Consider the following 19004-nt stretch of genomic DNA (forward strand, 5'->3'; position numbering starts at 1 on the left):
GAGATTAAGATAACATATTTTAATGTCCAGTAAAACGGTTAATAGGTATATATATATATATATATATATATATATATATATATATATATATATATATACTAGTCCAAGTAAACAGTTAAACATCCTCTTTTCTGTTATATGCGATGAAGAAGGAAGAAACAAAAATTTAAAAAAATGCAACACATGCTGAATAAGTACAATAATAACAAGGCCAAATGAACACATTCGTCAACCTTGATCTCGAAGAAAACTTGGAAGAAGATGAATTTAGAAAATCTGAAGAGAAATCTAGAGAATCTTTTTTAAATTCCTGGAGTTGAAGAAGGTGGAGCTGAAAATATATATAAAAATTATTAAATATAATAAAATATAGGGAGGGAACAATGAACAATAAAAGAGGTGGGAAAATATTAGTCTCTGTCTCTTTAATAAAATCTAGATTATTCTGTCATAATATTAGGATAATCGGAATTTTATTACAAGGACAGAGACTTCATATTTTGCTAGTTTAAAGCAAACAAATAATCAAGATACCAGATGGTGTGGAATAGAAGAAATAGGTTTAAAATAAAATTGACGAAAAACAGGACCAATCTGCTGCATTCAAAATATCTTGTAAAGAAGCCGATTTTGAAAAAGCTTTAGAAGCAGAGGCTCCTCTAATTGAATGGGAAGTAAAAAATGTATCCACACTAGCTTGCATCATAATCCATTTAACCCACCTACTAATTGTAATAGAAGAAAAAGGTAAATGAGGAAGAGAGAAAAAAAATCGATAGTTGATTAGAGGAAGAATTCCGAAAATAAATAGTTCTAGAATTATAGATTTTTAGACAAGATACAACACAAAGTTTAGGCTTTTCATAGAAATAAGGATAAAATATAGAAGAGGATAAAGTTTTAGTACGTCTAGACAAGGAAAAAATGACACCATGAGGAGAAAACATTTTTGCATTATAATCTATAGCTCTAACATCTGAAATTCTTTTACATGATAAAAGACATAATAATGTAGCTAGTTTGCATGTAAGTTGTTTTAACAATAAATCTGTTATCAGGCCAAGATTTAAAAAGATTAATAACCAAATCTGCATCCCAAAAATGTTTGTACCTGGGTACTGGAGGTTTCTCTAATAGCTTGACCTATAGACATATTATGAAGAAGTTCATGACCAGCTGAAATAGCACAACAAGCAACATTAATTGATCTGTAAGCCAAACCAGCCTCAAATAAAGAAGTGAGATAAGTAATAACTTCATTTAGAGGGGCTGAAAAGGGATCCATATTCCAGCTGTTGCACCAGCAACACCATTTAGACCAGGAGGAAAGATAACATTTTCTGGTTCCTTGTGCCCAAGTGTCCTGAAGGAGGAGTTTACCTCCTGATGAAAGGCCATCGGATGACCAGGATCCCCTGAAATGTTCCAAACAATAAGTTGAAGGGAACCTAGAAGAACTAGTTTGTGAAACTCCTATGGGGTTTATAAGAAGATCTTCTTGAAGAGGAATTAATACTAGAGGAAGGAAAGACATCTCCAGAAGAGAAGGGAAGCAGGATTGAGTTGGCCACCAAGGGGTTATCAGAAAAAGAGATAATAGGTTCCTTTTCACAAAGGAAATTGTTTGAGGAATCATTGAAAAAGGTGGCAAAGCATAAGCTCCTTTGATTGGCCACTGTTGTAGAAAAGTGTCTGTCGCTAATGCTTTTGGATCTGTTCTCCAACTGAAAAAGGGGAGAATCTGAAAATTTAGATGAGAGGCAAAAAGATCTATAGAAAAAGGACCTCTCAGATCTTGTAAAAGAAGAAAAATATTTTTGTTCAATTTCCAGTCGCTGGCATCCGACAAAAAATGAGAACCCCAATCTGCAGCTTGGTTGTTTAGACCAGGTAAATATTCTGCTTGTAGAAAAATATTCTGAGAAAGACATTGATGAATAAAGTCCTTGGTAAGATTGGATAAAAAATTTGAAGCCGTGCCTCCCAAACGGTTGACATATCTGACCGCTGAAACATTGTCCATCCGAAGAAGGATTAACACTGGATAATCATTTTTATAAAACTCTTAACAGCAAAGGAACCAGCCATGAGTTCTAAACAATTGATATGAAGATTCTTCTCTGGAAATGACCATTTCCCTCCAGTAATATAAGGGCCACATCTTGCACCCCAACCTGATTTGCTTGCATCTGACTCCAAAATAATATCTGGAGATTTCCGGAAAAATAGCTTTTCCGTTCCAAGCTTCTATAATGGCAATCCACCATTATAATTCGATGCTTGCTTCTTCTAATAAAGAGATTTTGTGAAAATAAGAAAAACCTTGCTGAAGATAATGAATCTTCAATCTTTGCAGAGCTCTGTAATGGAAAGGAACTGGAAAAATAGCTTGAATAGAAGCTGATAAAACGGCAATAATTTGAGCAAGAGATTGAATAGGAAAAAGATCTTTCTTGAGAATGTAGATAATATCTTGTCCGAAGGAAGGCTCAATGTAGCTGATTGAGTATTTATAAGGAATCCTAAGAAAATAAGATTCTGAGAAGGAATAAGGATAGATTTTTTGAAATGTATAGTAAATCCTAAATTCTGAAGGAGAGAAATAGTGAGATGTTGATGATAATCTTGGTGAAGTAAAAGAATATTGTATAAATAAATGATTAGACGAATACCCCTTTTTCTAAACCAAGCTACCACAGGTTTTAAAACTTTCGTAAAAGCCCAAGGAGCTGAAGAAAGACCAAAAGGGAGACAAGAAAATTGCCAAACTGAGTCTTTCCAAAGAAAACGAAGAAAGTTCCTGAAATCTGGATGAATAGGAATAGTTAAGTAAGCGTCTTTTAAATCTAGGCGAACAAGCCAATCGAAGTCTAGAAGACAATCTCTGAGGAGATGAATACCCTCCATTTTGAAATGATTGTATTCTAGAAAACAATTAAAATTTCTTAAATTTATTACAGGACGAAAAGACCCCTCTTTCTTTTTCACCAGAAACATGTTGCTGATGAAAGAATTTGAAGGGAGAGACACCTTTTCTATAGCTTCTTTTTCTAAAAGATCCAAAATTTCTTTGTCTAAGAGGGACATATCTGATTGGGAAAATTTTATTGGAACTTGAAGAGATTCTTGAACAGGAGGGGAGGTGAAATTTAGATGAACACCTGTAACAGTCTGAAGAATCCAAGGATCTGAAGTAATCAGATGCCAATTTTGAATGAAAAGAGCTAATCTTCATCCTATTCTTTTTTTGGGAAGAAAGAGTGGAATGAAAGAGAGAACTTACCTGAGAAAGGTCTGCGTTATGGTCTGTACCTAAAGTTCCGACCTGTCCATTGTCTGTTCCTTGATGTCAAGAAACTGGAGTGGGATGTTGCGGGACTAGACATGTTTTGAAAATAGGACCTTGAAATGGATGGGGTACGGCTGGGAAAGCGGCCCCTGCCTTTCCTAGCCCTGTCAAAAAATGTATTTTGTTGAGGGTAGAAAATGTTTCTAGTATTCATTTTAATCTTATTAAGAGAATTAAAATTATTTTTACATAATGACCTAACTCTTTAAGTGCAGCGTCACCAAAAAGTAACCCATTAGCTTTAGGACCCATTTCAGTTAGAGCGAAGTCAGAAATGTTTGGGTCTATATGTCTTAGGACAATACGTCTGCGTTGGGAAGCCATAGAAGTGTTAGCGTCACCCAGTAAATACACAACCCTCTGGATCCATTCTCTCAAGATGTATGGATCTACTAGAGAATCTTGAGAAATAGCTTCTTCTGAAACTTCAAATAATTTAGTTACAGGCCCCAAAACATCAAGTAATTTATCTTTGTATCAATTTCGGGAGTCAAATGAGTATTATGTGGAAGATCTGGTCTGGGACATTCCACTTTCAGGGTAGATTTAGTTTTCTTTGATAATGGTTTCCTGATATAATAATCTAGGAACTTTGCAACCCTTTTAGATGGTCTCCATTGGGAGGATCTAGGATGCTGAATTTCATCAGGATCTGTAAATACATCTCCTTTATTGTCAAAAAGCTTAGGCTTGGAAGAATTAACAATCTTTTTCTTTTTAGAAATCTCCTCAGATGAAGATGAATTAGAGAATAACAGAAAAATTATCATTATCTTCATTATCATCTTTATTGTTAAATTCATCATTAGAAAAATTATAGGAGTCGTTCGACTCAGTTGTAGAAACTAGGTCTACATATTTTCTGCGATCAGCAATCTTTATAAAATGAAATATATTTTCAGAATCAGAGTCTGAATCAGAATTATCAACCTGTTTTTGTAACGCAGAATCTCTATTGTAAGAACTAGGCAGACGTATAAGATTAGTAGATTTTGTTAAATGTTTTGCTTTCTTTAATGCTTTTTAATGAACAGAAACTTGAGGGTTATTAACTGAAGCTATGACAGTTTGCATATGTTCAGACATTTGACTGAATTATATTACTTAAATTAGGTTCAGTCAAAGATTGAGTAGTATCTTGAGACATTGTAAAAAAGTTGAAAATAACTTCAAATAATAAAATTATACGATAATAATAATTCCCAAATTATATAACTAAAATATATTCAATAAAATAATATTTCTGAGAGAAAAAACTGATTTAAAACGTTTTAAATTAACTGTATGGATAAAATAACAATTCTGTTCTTGAAAGAACAAATAAGAAACAAAAGTTGCAAGTCAAATAAGTATTATTTTGATGAAAACTGTCAGAGATGTGTCAGGGAGGTGCCGAGTGGGGTAATGGAGGAGGCGGGAGTTCACCCGATAACAGATTAAAGAAAGGAGGCGGGAAAATGAGTCCCGTGACGTTACCAGAAGAAAGAGAAAGGAAAAACATAATTTATGTAAGAACTTACCTGATAAATTCATTTCTTTCATATTAGCAAGAGTCCATGAGCTAGTGACGTATGGGATATACATTCCTACCAGGAGGGGCAAAGTTTCCCAAACCTCAAAATGCCTATAAATACACCCCTCACCACACCCACAAATCAGTTTAACGAATAGCCAAGAAGTGGGGTGATAAGAAAAAAATGCGAAAGCATAAAAAATAAGGAATTGGAATAATTGTGCTTTATACAAAAAAATCATAACCACCATAAAAAGGATGGGCTTCATGGACTCTTGCTAATATGAAAGAAATGAATTTATCAGGTAAGTTCTTACATAAATTATGTTTTCTTTCATGTAATTAGCAAGAGTCCATGAGCTAGTGACGTATGGGATAATGAATATTTTTCTCACACAGACCTCACTGCAACAACAATCCTACAGACTCTCTACAAACATACATTTTAAAGATCCATTTCTGCAAACAAACATTTGAAGACCTCACTGCAACAACAATCCTACAGACTCTCTACAAACATACATTTTAAAGATCCATTTCTGCAAACAAACATTTGAAGACCTCACTGCAACAACAATCCTACAGACTCTCTACAAACATACATTTTAAAGATCCATTTCTGCAAACAAACATTTGAAGACCTCACTGCAACAACAATCCTACAGACTCTCTACAAACATACATTTTAAAGATCCATTTCTGCAAACAAACATTTGAAGACCTCACTGCAACAACAATCCTACAGACTCTCTACAAACATACATTTTAAAGATCCATTTCTGCAAACAAACATTTGAAGGTAATTCATCTATCTCCAATCAAGACAACGAGTGCATTTTATTTTTATATCTGTTGGGCTAATTTGGAATTGGGTTCTAACATTTCCCCTCTCCCAGCTTCACCTCCCCCCACATACACCTACCCTTTATTAACAGATAGTTTTTCATTTAACACTCTCTCACACAGACCTCACTGCAACAACAATCCTACAGACTCTCTGCACGCACTAGCCCGCCAAGCCTCCCTCCACCTCCCACCCTGGTTTTTACCTTAATATATAAACACCTAACAGTAATTAGGTGCAGCTGTCACTAATTATCCAGGATAGAGACACTACCTTACACTCACAGCCTCTGAACTGACACTTTATCATATTCTGTTACACTTTCCAAACCCTCATTTACTCACCACACATTTTACTCACTCTCAGTTTACACTGCCTTATATCAGACATATTTCCCTTCTCCCTCACCTTTTGTGTCCAATCCCTCTCCTTTAGATTGTAAGCTTGAGAGCCTCTCTACCTGTAGGCCACTTTGTATTTATGTTTAAATCTTTTTATTAGCATATTTTCATACGGATTACAACATATCACACATAATGAGACATGTTAACACCTAATAATCATGTTTCCATTACCATATACAATCTCCAATATAATAAAAGTAACTTGTTCAATACAGACCATACATCTTGTATTATTTGTCTTTACACATTCTACAAATGTTTATATTGGACTCCAATATCAAAAGACATTTTCAAACAGTAGCAGAAGTCTATACAAACCAATACCTAATACTAAGAGTAACAATAATCAAAAAGGAAAAAAAAAAAAAAAAAAAGGGAAAAAACAAAATTGAGTCAATTGAATTCAATACTTCTGTGTTTGATTTAAGTTTCTATTTCTATCATTTCTTTTTTGAGGAGGAAGGGTGGACAACCTTGGGCCGTATAGATGAGAATGGCAGTTTGTTAGAATCTGACAATCTATTGCAATAATGGCATGGTTCTAGAAGTTTTAGCAGGTGACCCTCTCAATACCCAATAAAACCAAATTTGGTCAACTGTCTCCCTATTGTCCAGAATCCAAGCCGCTGAGTCATGCATGGAATAAGTGGTATTAATTTTGTTAAGAATCTCCTGCCAGGAAAGAATGCCAGTTTTCCAATGTTTAGCAATGCCTATCCTTGTGACCGTACATAATATTTTAATAAATATATTGATTAGTTTATTGAAATGAGAAAGATTTTCATTAAGCAAAGCTTGGGTCTGGGTGAGTTGTATATTTTCATCTAAGATATTGCTAAGTAAGAGAGATAGGGCATCCCAAATAATCTTGACTTTGTCACATTCCCACCATAAATGACTATACGTTCCTAGTTCATTACACCCCCTATAGCAAAATCTATTCCCCGCAGGAGTCATATGTGCTGTCTGGAGTGGAGTTAAATACCATCGAAATGTAGTCTTAATCGCATTTTCCCTTAGGTCCGCACTTAATAAACCCTTATCAGTAAGGCTCAACAAGTCAATCCATTTCTGTTCTGTCATTTCTAATCCTAAATCCTTCTCCCATTTCAACATCAATTGAGTTTTAAAGTGAGTATGTGACGTCTGAATAGCTATATAGAGCCTTGAAATAGTATGTTTTGTTCTATGGGGGGACTTGCAGATGGTTTCTAGGCTAGTAGTGAGTTGGGGTGAAGTGCGGTCTTGAAATTTTCTGAGAGAGGATATTATCTGTAGATATAAAAACCAATTGAGTGACAAAGGGGCAATTTTATCTTGTAACTGAGTGTATGAGACAAATTTCTTATTAGTCATTAGGTCTGCTACCCTATAAAGTCCCTTGTTGCTCCACTTGTCAACTAGTGTATGGTGTTCTCGAGTTAGCAGATATCTGAGTGGCATCACCCAAGAATATTGCGGTCTTAATTTGGTAGTTGTGGCTTGTTTGGTCCAGATATTTATCGTGGATTCAAGGGTGGGTGGATCAATCTGCTTTCTGGTAGGATTATGTGTATGTGAATCCCATAATATGTCTGCTGGTGAGTCCCAACCTCCCATTTCGGCTTCAAGAGCGGGCCACATAGTGTCTAAGCCGGGCTTATCTAGGAGCGTCGTTTGAGCCAATCTAGCTGCATGGTAATAGGTAATTAGGTCAGGTACTCCCACTCCCCCTATTGTTTTGTGTCTGGTAAGTATGCTTGATGTTATTCTGGGTGACTTTTTTCCCCTGATATATTTTATTAGGTCTAACTGAATCCTGACAATTTCCTGCATTGGAATTTTTATCGGGAGTGCTCTAAATAGATACAGTATGCGTGGTAAAATGTTCATTTTAACCGCTGCTATGCGACCATACCAGGAAAACGAATATTGTGACCATTTTTGAAGGTCTCGACGGACATCTCTAAATAAGGGTGTATAATTATATTTATATAATTGTCCAATTTGGGTTGTGACGTATATTCCCAGGTATTTTAAGGTATGTTTGGCCCATTTCATAGAGAAGTTGATTTCTAAAAGCTTCTGTGTTTGGTGTGGTAATATAATTGGTAGGGCCTCACTCTTATCTAAATTAATCTTATAACCTGAGATAGTAGAAAAGTTGTCTAAAAGTTGGTATAAATTAGGGAGTGAGATAAGTGGCTTGGTTATAGTCAATAAAATGTCATCGGCAAACAAAGTCAATTTATACTCAGTTGAGCGGACTCTGAATCCTGATATGTCCGGGGAACCTCTTATCCGGGCCGCTAAGGGCTCAATACATAGGGCGAATAAGAGAGGTCGAAAGAGGACAGTCCTGCCTAGTCCCGTTTAATATAGGGAATATCTTAGATTTATAACCTGTTGCCGTCACTTGTGCAGTAGGGTTGGAGTAAATTGCTGTAATAGCCGTGATGAAAGGACCTTCAAATCCCAGATGTCGAAGCACCAGTAGTAGGTATTTCCAGTCAATCCTATCAAACGCCTTCTCTGCGTCCAAAGAAAGGAGCAGAGAAGGCGCTTTAGTTTCATATAAATAGTGAATGGAATCAATTATGCGCCTAATATTGTCTGGGGCTTCCCTGTCTTTTATAAAACCAACTTGGTCGGGGTGAACTAGGGTAGGTAATATTAACTTAAGTCGGTTAGCAAGAATTTTAGTAAAGATTTTGAGGTCTTGGTTGATAAGAGAAATGGGGCGATAATTTGAGCAAAACTTAGGGTTCTTACCTGGTTTGGGTATTACCACTATTTTAGCTGCTAATAATTCTGAGGGGATAGAATGTCCCTCCAAAATGTGGTTACAAAAATTTGTTAAGTGTGGAATCAATATTGATTTGAATAATTTATAATATTCCCCAGGAAACCCATCAGGGCCTGGAGCTTTTCCTTTTTTAAGGTCTTTTATCGCCATAGAGACTTCTAAGGGTGAAATCTGTGCATTTAATGAGTTCTTGTCTTTCTCTGATAATTTATTTAAGTTGGCTTTTATGAAAAACTCTAAGGAAGAGAGCTCTGTATGGGGAGTATGCACAACTTTTTTACCATTATACAATCTCCCATAGAAGTCAGCAAAAGTGTCTACAATCTCCTGGGGATGGGAGATGGGGACCCCCCTTTCATTTATTATAGTTGGGATAGCAGATGCTTTGCACCTCTCACGAATCTTTTGGGCTAAAAATTTGTCAGGTTTGTTGGCAAATATATAGTATTGCGTCTTTAATCTCAAAAGAGCTTTAGTCGCCATAGAATTTAGAAGACCATTTAATGTGTCCCTTTTTTTGTTCAGATCTTTTAAAATATTTTGTTGCTGGGTGCGTTTGTGTTGAGTTTCTAAAAATTTGATTTCATTTTGAAGTTGAGTTATCATGGTTTTGTTATGTAAGTGTATGTGAGATTTAGTTTGGATCAATATACCTCTTATGTATGCTTTATGCGCCGCCCATGTAGTCAAAGGTTTAGGAATGGAATGAGAATTGACATTCCAGAATTCTGCTAATAAGCCACTGGTTTTATCTAGTACCTTCTTATCTCTTAATGAACTAGGGTCAAAAGTCCACGTCCTGGCTCTCCCGAAGTCCTGGACGCCATCTAAAAGGATTGAGATTGGGGAGTGGTCGGACCAGGTGCATGAGTGTATTTCTAAAGAAAGTACAAGTGGGAGCATAATCTGACTAATTAATACATAATCTATTCTTGTATAAGATTGATGTGCCGCTGAATAAAAGGTAGTGTCACTAGTGTCTCCATACAAATATTTCCAAGTGTCAATTAAGGTGTGGGGACATAACATATCTTGAATAGATTTGGCCACCTTATTATGTCGAACTTGTTTATTAGATAGTTTTGTATTTGCAGTGGGTAAAATAGGTGACATATTGATGTTAGAATCCCCTGCGAGGACTACCCTATATTGGGACCAATTTGTTAATAAGTGTGAAATATGTTTAAAAAATATATGTTGCTTGTCGTTAGGGGCATATATATTACAGAAAATAATATCTAAATCATCCAGTTGTCCCTTCACTATTAAATATCTACCTTCTGGGTCTGATATAGTAGATTCATGTATGAAATTTAAAGAGGAATGTATAAGTATAGATACTCCTCGTTTTTTAGCTTCCGCTGTAGCGTGGTAGTGTTTGGAGAAAGCCTTAGACCAATATCTAGGGATATTTGTGTGTACAAGATGCGTCTCCTGTAAAAAGAGAACATTTGCCTGGAGTCTATTATAATAAGTCATGGCCACTTTGCGTTTAACATCTAAATTTAACCCTCTCACATTGTGAGAGACCAAGCGAATTTTAGGCATTAATGTTATAAATAGTTAGCCAATTTGTAATCTCAAATGTAAACCACCCTCCATATCCCAAAACAAAGAACAACCTAGCCCCGTCCCCCCGCCCCTCCCACATCCAAACACAGCTAAATAATGTACATGACTCTGAGATAATATTTGTGAATAATAATAAAAAAAAAATACAAATAAAGAAAAAAGCCATATTCCATATGGCTGAGAAAAAATTGTGGAATTTTCCTTCGCTTGAGGGTAAATAAAATCCATATAAAACAACAACAATACTGAGGGGAAGATATCATATTATCTAATATATATTCAAACAGTGAATTATTGATTAATTTGGCATCAGTAAATCAACAAATAATAAACATTTTAAAACATTGCATACGTCACCTAACAGCTAGTGACACCGCTCCAGTGAGCAACCTACAGTTCATGAATGATGGTAGTGGGATATTATAATTCGCTAATTCCCAACTTTCATCCGAAGGTAAGGTGATGAAAATAATCAGGTTTTCTGTTTCTTCTTAGTGGTTGTTTGCCATTTTGGTTGTTTAATGTCCCTCTGGGGAAGTTGAAGGTTCTTAACTTGTTGTGGTGGTGTATCTGTCGTTGTTGGTGGGGGATCCAGTCCCAATATCTTGCAAGTGTTAGGAATCTCTTCCACTTCTTTGATAGAGATTGCTCTACCATCTTTAATAATATGAAGTGCGAAGGGGAAGCCCCAATGGTATTGAACTTGATGTTTTCTCAGCATCGCTGTCAAAGGTCTCAATAGCTGCCTTTTTTGGAGAGTTCTCACACTAAGATCCTGAAAAAACTGGACAACTGTCCCTTGAAATTTAAAGGTTGGGTTTTGGCGTGAAGCTGATAAGATTTTTTCCTTCTCCTGGAACACTAGAAGTTTTACAATAACATCTCTTGGTGGAGAATTGTCCCTTGGCCTTGCCCTGAGTGCTCTATGTGCCCTCTCGATAGAATAGTTAGCTTCTTCTTTATCACTTGTTATTGCTTTGAAGAGCTGCTGTAAATAGATGAATAAGTCTTTATTTAGAACTGACTCAGGGATACCTTTTAGCCTAATATTATTACGTCTGCCCCTATTCTCAAGATCATCCAATTTATCTTGTGGCTCAGACATAGCTTGTTGCTGGGAATTAAGAACTTCAGATATAGAGGTAATGTCTTCTGAGACAGCATCTTTGTGTTCTTCTAAGTTTTCAATCCTTCCTCCCATTTCAGCAATATCAGATTTTATATCTGTTAAACTGCTTGTTACCGCCCAGTGCATAGAGTCTATTTTTTCCCAAAGTCTGTCAAAGTTTGAAGAAATATCTTGCTTTGAGACTAATAGGCGTAGGTCTGCTCTTGTAACCGGAGTTTGATCTCCTTCAGTATTACTTAACTCCATGTCTAGCTCAGATTCAGCCTCCTCCTCTATGCCACATTCTGTAGTAGGTTTGTTAGTTTTATGCGGCCTAAAGTATGGATTTATTGTCTGGGGTTTACTGGGTTTGTCAGATTTAGTTAATCTCTTTGATGCCATCTTGGCTCGCTTGTTTTTATCTCCCTTTTAATTTTTTATTTCTCTGCTGTTGTGAAAACCTTTAAAACCTATTTAGTAGCTCCACTAATTTGAGGCACAATAAGAGGGTTATAGGCAACCTATGATTTAGGTGACTAGCTCTCACTAGTTGCAAAACAGCTTCTGCCTTCTCTTCTTATTACATAACTTTTATGTCAAGGGCTCAGTATTAGAAACACACCACCACGTGTTGTCAGCAACTTATACAATCATGTATTGCATTACAGAGCTGAAATCTACATCCTTAGAATCCTCTCAAGTCTGCTCAATTAAACCCCACTATCGGTTTTATTTCAGCTTGTGTTTCGTTATGGGGCTACACTTCCTCACCATACATTAATAGAGGACACAATCGGCTCTCTTCTCCCGGTCGCCATCTTGACTCTATGAGTGTTGCGGCCTGATAGTAAATTGGATTAGTGATAAGCCGTGTGCACCCAAGTCACTCACCTCTCCTTCTCCGGAGTGCTCAGAATACCGCTCCCGCCGACTGCAAGAGGAACCGGAGGCAACCGGCTATCTCACGGCACCTTGTCTGTCAATTAGAGGTCAGCGTTTACAGGAGATCTCGTGTCTGAGATTGTGCTCCCCTGCAGCAATAGCCCGTGCAATAGCCCGTGCAACAGCGCGGAGTATGTCTCCTGTAAGGTTGTGGGCAAATTAGGTGCTTGTGTTACTCACATAAATATTAAGCGGCAAAAAGTGAAATTAGTTGCTGGGGATCACTGTTTAAGCTGTATTTCCCCCGGAGCTCAGAGATTAAGCAGCCATCTCTGAGCTAGGTCAGGCTCCGCCCCAGGCCACTTTGTATTTAAAGTGAGCTACTACTGATTGTGCTCAAGGGCAGGGCATTCCTCTCCTTTTGTATTACTTAATTATTTCACCTACAACTGTAATGTACCCCAATACTGTACTTGTTTGTTTGTGTATTTAATGCATCCCTGTAATGTTCCATTATTTTTTGTATAGCGCTACGTAATCTGCTGGCGCTTTATAAATACCTGATAATAATAATAATAATGAATACCCAAGATGTGGAACTTCCACGCAAGAGTCACTAGAGAGGGAGGGATAAAAATAAAGACAGCCAATTCTGCTGAAAAACCATCCACACCCCAAAATAAAGTTTCAATCTTATAATGAAAAAAACTGAAATTTAAGCAGAAGAATCAAACTGAAACAGCTGCCTGAAGTACTTTTCTACCAAAAACTGCTTCAGAAGAAGAAAACACATAAAAATGGTAGAATTTAGTAAAAGTATGCAAAGAAGACCAAGTTGCTGCTTTGCAAATCTGATCAACCGAAGCTTCATTCCTAAACGCCCAGGAAGTAGAAACTGACCTAGTAGAATGAGCTGTAATCCTTTGAGGCGGAGTTTTACCCGACTCAACATAAGCATGATGAATCAAAGACTTTAACCAAGATGCCAAAGAAATGGCAGAAGCCTTCTGGCCTTTCCTGGAACCAGAAAAGATAACAAATAGACTAGAAGTCTTTCGGAAATCTTTAGTAGCTTCAACATAATATTTCAAAGCTCTAACTACATCCAAAGAATGCAACGATCTTTCCTTAGAATTCTTAGGATTAGGACACAATGAAGGAACCACAATTTCTCTACTAATGTTGTTAGAATTCACAACCTTAGGTAAAAATTTAAATGAAGTTCGCAACACCGCCTTATCCTGATGAAAAATCAGAAAAGGAGACTCACAAGAAAGAGCAGATAATTCAGAAACTCTTCTAGCAGAAGAGATGGCCAAAAGAAACAAAACTTTCCAAGAAAGTAATTTAATATCCAGCGAATGCATAGGTTCAAATGGAGGAGCTTGAAGAGCCCCCAAAACCAAATTCAAACTCCAAGGAGGAGAAATTGACTTAATGATAGGTTTTATACGAACCAAAGCCTGTACAAAACAATGAATATCAGGAAGATTAGCAATCTTTCTGTGAAACAACACAGAAAGAGCAGAAATTTGTCCTTTCAAGGAACTTGCAGACCATCCTGAAGAAACTGTAAAATTCTAGGAATTCTAAAAGAATGCCAAGAAAAATGATGAGAAGAACACCAAGAAATGTAAGTCTTCCAGACTCGATAATATATCTTCCTAGACACAGATTTACGAGCCTGTAACATAGTATTAATGACGGAGTCAGAGAAACCTCTATGACTGAGAATCAAGCGTTCAATCTCCATACCTTCAAATTTAATGATTTGAGATCCTGATGGAAAAAAAGGACCTTGCGATAGAAGGTCTGGTCTTAACGGAAGAGTCCACGGTTGGCAAGTAGCCATCTGAACAAGATCCGCATACCAAAACCTGTGAGGCCATGCTGGAGCCACCAAGCAGAACAAACGAACGCTCCTTTAGAATCTTGGAAATCACTCTTGGAAGAAGAACTAGAGGCGGAAAGATATAGGCAGGATGATACTTCCAAGGAAGTGACAATGCATCCACTGCTTCCGCCTGAGGTTCCCTGGATCTGGACAGATACCTGGGAAGCTTCTTGTTTAGATGAGAAGCCATCAGATCTATTTCTCAGATTTGAACAATCTGAAGAAACACCTCTGGGTGAAGAGACCATTCGCCCGGATGTAAAGTCTGGCGACTGAGATAATCCGCTTCCGAATTGTCTATACCTGGGATGTGAACCGCAGAAATTAGACAGGAGCTGGATTCCGCCCATGCAAGTATTCGAGATACTTCTTTCATAGCCAGAGGACTGTGAGTCCCTCCTTGATGATTGACATATGCCACGGTTGTGACATTGTCCGTTTGAAAACAAATGAACGACTCTCTCTTTAGAAGTGGCCACGAATGAAGAGCTCTGAAAATCGCATGGAGTTCCAAAATGTTGATTGGTAATCTCGCCTCCTGAGATTCCCAAACCCCCTGCGCTGTCAGAGACCCCCATACAGCTCCCCAACCTGTCAGACTTGCATCTGTTGAGATCACAGTCCAGGTCGGAAGAACAAAAGAAGCCCCCTGAACTAAACGATGGTGGTTTGTCCACCACGTCAGAGAGTGTCGTACAATCGGTTTTAAAGATATTAATTGTGATATCTTTGTATAATCCCTGCACCACTGGTTCAGCATACAAAGCTGAAAAGGTTGCATGTGAAAACGAGCAAAGGGGATCGCGTCCGATGCAGCAGTCATAAGACATAGAATTTCCATGCATAAGGCTACCGAAGGGAATGATTGAGACTGAAGGTTTCGACAAGCTGAAACCAATTTTAGACGTCTCTTGTCCGTCAAAGACAGAGTCATGGACACTGAATCTATCTGGAAACCTAAAAAGGTTACCCTTGTCTGAGGAATCAATGAACTCTTTGGTAAATTGATCCTCCAACCATGTTCTTGAAGAAACGATACAAGTCGATTCGTATGAGATTCTGCTAAATGTGAAGACTGAGCAAGTACCAAGATATCGTCCAAATAAGGAAATACCACAATACCCTGTTCTCTGATTACAGATAGCAGGGCACCGAGAACCTTTGTAAAAATCCTTGGAGCTGTTGCTAGGCCAAACGGCAGAGCCACAAACTGGTAATGCTTGTCTAGAAAAGAGAATCTCAGAAACTGAAAATGATCTGGATGAATCGGAATGTGCAGATATGCATCCTGTAAATCTAATGCAGATATGCAACCTGTAAATGTAATGTAGACATATAATGCCCTTGCTGAACAAAAGGCAGAATAGTCCTTATAGTTACCATTTTGAATGTTGGTATTCTTACATAACGATTCAATATTTTTAAATCCAGAACTGGTCTGAAGGAATTCTCCTTCTTTTGTACAATGAATAGATTTGAGTAAAACCCCAGACCCTGTTCCAGAACTGGAACCGGCACAATTACTCCAGCCAACTCTAGATCTGAAACACATTTCAGAAACGCTTGAGCCTTCACTGGAGAAAGAAAAAATCTTCTTGCAGGAGGCCTTATCTTGAAACCTATTCTGTACCCTTGTGAAACAATGTTCTGAATCCAAAGACTGTGAATCGAATTGATCCAAATTTCTTTGAAAAATCGTAATCTGCCCCCTACCAGCTGGGCTGAAATGAGGGCCGCACCTTCATGTGGACTTGGGAGCTGGCTTTGGCTTTCTAAAAGGCTTGGATTTATTCCAGACTGTAGATGGTTTCCAAACAGAAACCGTTCCTGTAGAGGAAGGATCAGGCTTTTGTTCCTTATTCTGACGAAAGGAACGAAAACGATTAGCAGCCCTATATTTACCTTTAGATTTTTTATCCTGTGGTAAAAAAGTTCCTTTCCCCCCAGTAATAGTTGAAATAATAGAATCCAACTGTGAACCAAACAATTTATTACCTTGGAAAGAAAGGGAAAGCAAAGTAGACTTAGAAGACATATCAGCATTCCAAGTTTTAAGCCATAAAGCTCTTCTAGCTAAAATAGCTAAAGACATATACCTGATATCAACCCTAATGATATCAAAGATGGCATCACAAATAAAGTTATTAGCATGTTGAAGAAGATTAACAATGCTATGAGAATTATGATCTGTTACTTGTTGTGCTAAAGCCTCCAACCAGAAAGTTGAAGCTGCAGCAACATCCGCCAAACATATAGCAGGCCTAAGAAGATTACCTGAACATAAATAAGCTTTCCTTAGAAAGGATACAATTTTTCTATCTAAAGGATCCTTAAAAGAAGTACTATCTGCCGTAGGAATAGTAGTACGTTTAGCAAGAGTAGAGATAGCCCCATCAACTTTAGGGATTTTGTCCCAAAACTCTAATATGTCAGATGGCACAGGATACAATTTCTGAAACCTTTTAGAAGGAGTAAAAGAATTACCCAGATTATTCCATTCCCTGGAAATTACTTCAGAAATAGCATCAGGGACGGGAAAAACTTCCGGAATAACTACAGGAGGTTTAAAAACCGTATTTAAACATTTAGATTTAGTATCAAGAGGACCAGATTCCTCTATTTCTAATGCAATTAAGACTTCTTTAAGTAAAGAACGAATAAATTCCATTTTAAATAAATATGAAGATTTATCAGTGTCAATTTCTGAAACAGAATCCTCTGAACCAGAGAAATCATCATCAGAAACAGAATCAGAATGATGATGTTCATTTAAAAATGAATCTGATAAATGAGAAGTTTTAAAAGAATTTTTACGTTTACTGGAAGGAGGAATAACAGACATAGCCTTCCTAATAGATTTAGAAACAAAATCTCTTATGTTAACAGGAACACCCTGAGTATTAGATGTTGATGGAACAGCAACAGGTAATGGAACATTACTAAAGGAAATTTTATCTGCATTAGCAAGTTTATCATGACATTCATCACAAACAACAGCCGGAGGAACAGTTACCACAAGTTTACAACAAATGCACTTAACTTTGGTAGATCCAGCATCAGGTACTGAATTTCCAGAAGTAGCTTCTGATCCAGGGTCAATCTGAGACATCTTGCAATATGTAATAGAAAAAACAACATATAAAGAAAAATTTATCAAATTCCTTAAATGACAGTTTCAGGAATGGGAAAAAATGCCAATGAACAAGCTTCTAGCAACCAGAAGCAAATAAACAATGAGACTTAAATAATGTGGAGACAATAAGGACGCCCATATTTTTTAGCGACAAAAAAGACGCCCACATTATTTGGCACCTAAATGCTTTGGCGCCAAAAATGACGCCACATCCGGCGACGCCCATATCTTTGGTGCAAAAAACGTCAAAAAATGACGCACATACAAACAACTTCCGGTGACAAGTATGACGCCGGAAATGACTAAGAAAGTTTTGTGCGCCAAAAAAGTCCGCGCCAAGAATGACGCAATAAAATGAAGCATTTTCAGCCCCCGCGAGCCTAACAGCCCACAGGAAAAAAGTCAAATTTTAAGGTAAGAAAAATTGGTTTATTCATATGCATTATCCCAAATATGAAACTGACTGTCTGAAATAAGGAACGTTGAACATCCTGAATCAAGGCAAATAAATGTTTAAACATATATATTTAGAACTTTATATAAAAGTGCCCAACCATAGCTTAGAGTGTCACAGAAAATAAGACGTACTTACCCCAGGACACTCATCTACATGTAGTAGAAAGCCAAACCAGTACTGAAACGAGAATCAGTAGAGGTAATGGTATATATAAGAGTATATCGTCAATCTGAAAAGGGAGGTAAGAGATGAATCTCTACGACCGATAACAGAGAACCTATGAAATAGATCCCGTAGAAGGAGATCATTGAATTCAAATAGGCAATACTCTCTTCACATCCCTCTGACATTCACTGCACTCTGAGAGGAAAACCGGGCTCCAGCCTGCTGCGAAGCGCATATCAACGTAGAATCTAGCACAAACTTACTTCACCACCTCCATGGGAGGCAAAGTTTGTAAAACTGATTTGTGGGTGTGGTGAGGGGTGTATTTATAGGCATTTTAAGGTTTGGGAAACTTTGCCCCTCCTGGTAGGAATGTATATCCCATACGTCACTAGCTCATGGACTCTTGCTAATTACATGAAAGAAAAGAAGATAGCGGCCGGAGCCAGATGCAGAGGAAAAACGGAACGGTTTAAAAGTAAAAATGACAGGCACAACTGTAGAAAGAAAGTAAGTGAGAAACGAAACGATTCAACACAGCACAAAAGAATTTAAATAAATAAGGCAATATATCTGAAATATAAAGGCAAAACGAAAAAGAAAAAGAATTGAAAAAATAAGAATGCAATGAAATAATAAAACAATAAATAATATAGAACACAGAAATAATAAAAATATGGAGAATATGAAATATAAAAAACAAGAAATACAAAGTATTTAATTTACAATAGCACAATACTTATCTGCAGAGCAACAAAAAGAAAAGAGGATGTTTAACTGTCTACTTGGACTATTTATACCTATTAGCCGTTTTACTGGGCATTCATTCATATAACTGGATGTTATATTGGTTTTTCTTTTCATTTATGGCAGTTTATATGTTATACTTTAAAAAGTT

This window comes from Bombina bombina, chromosome 1, assembly GCF_027579735.1.
Source record: "Bombina bombina isolate aBomBom1 chromosome 1, aBomBom1.pri, whole genome shotgun sequence".
NCBI classification, from domain to species: Eukaryota; Metazoa; Chordata; class Amphibia; order Anura; family Bombinatoridae; genus Bombina; species Bombina bombina.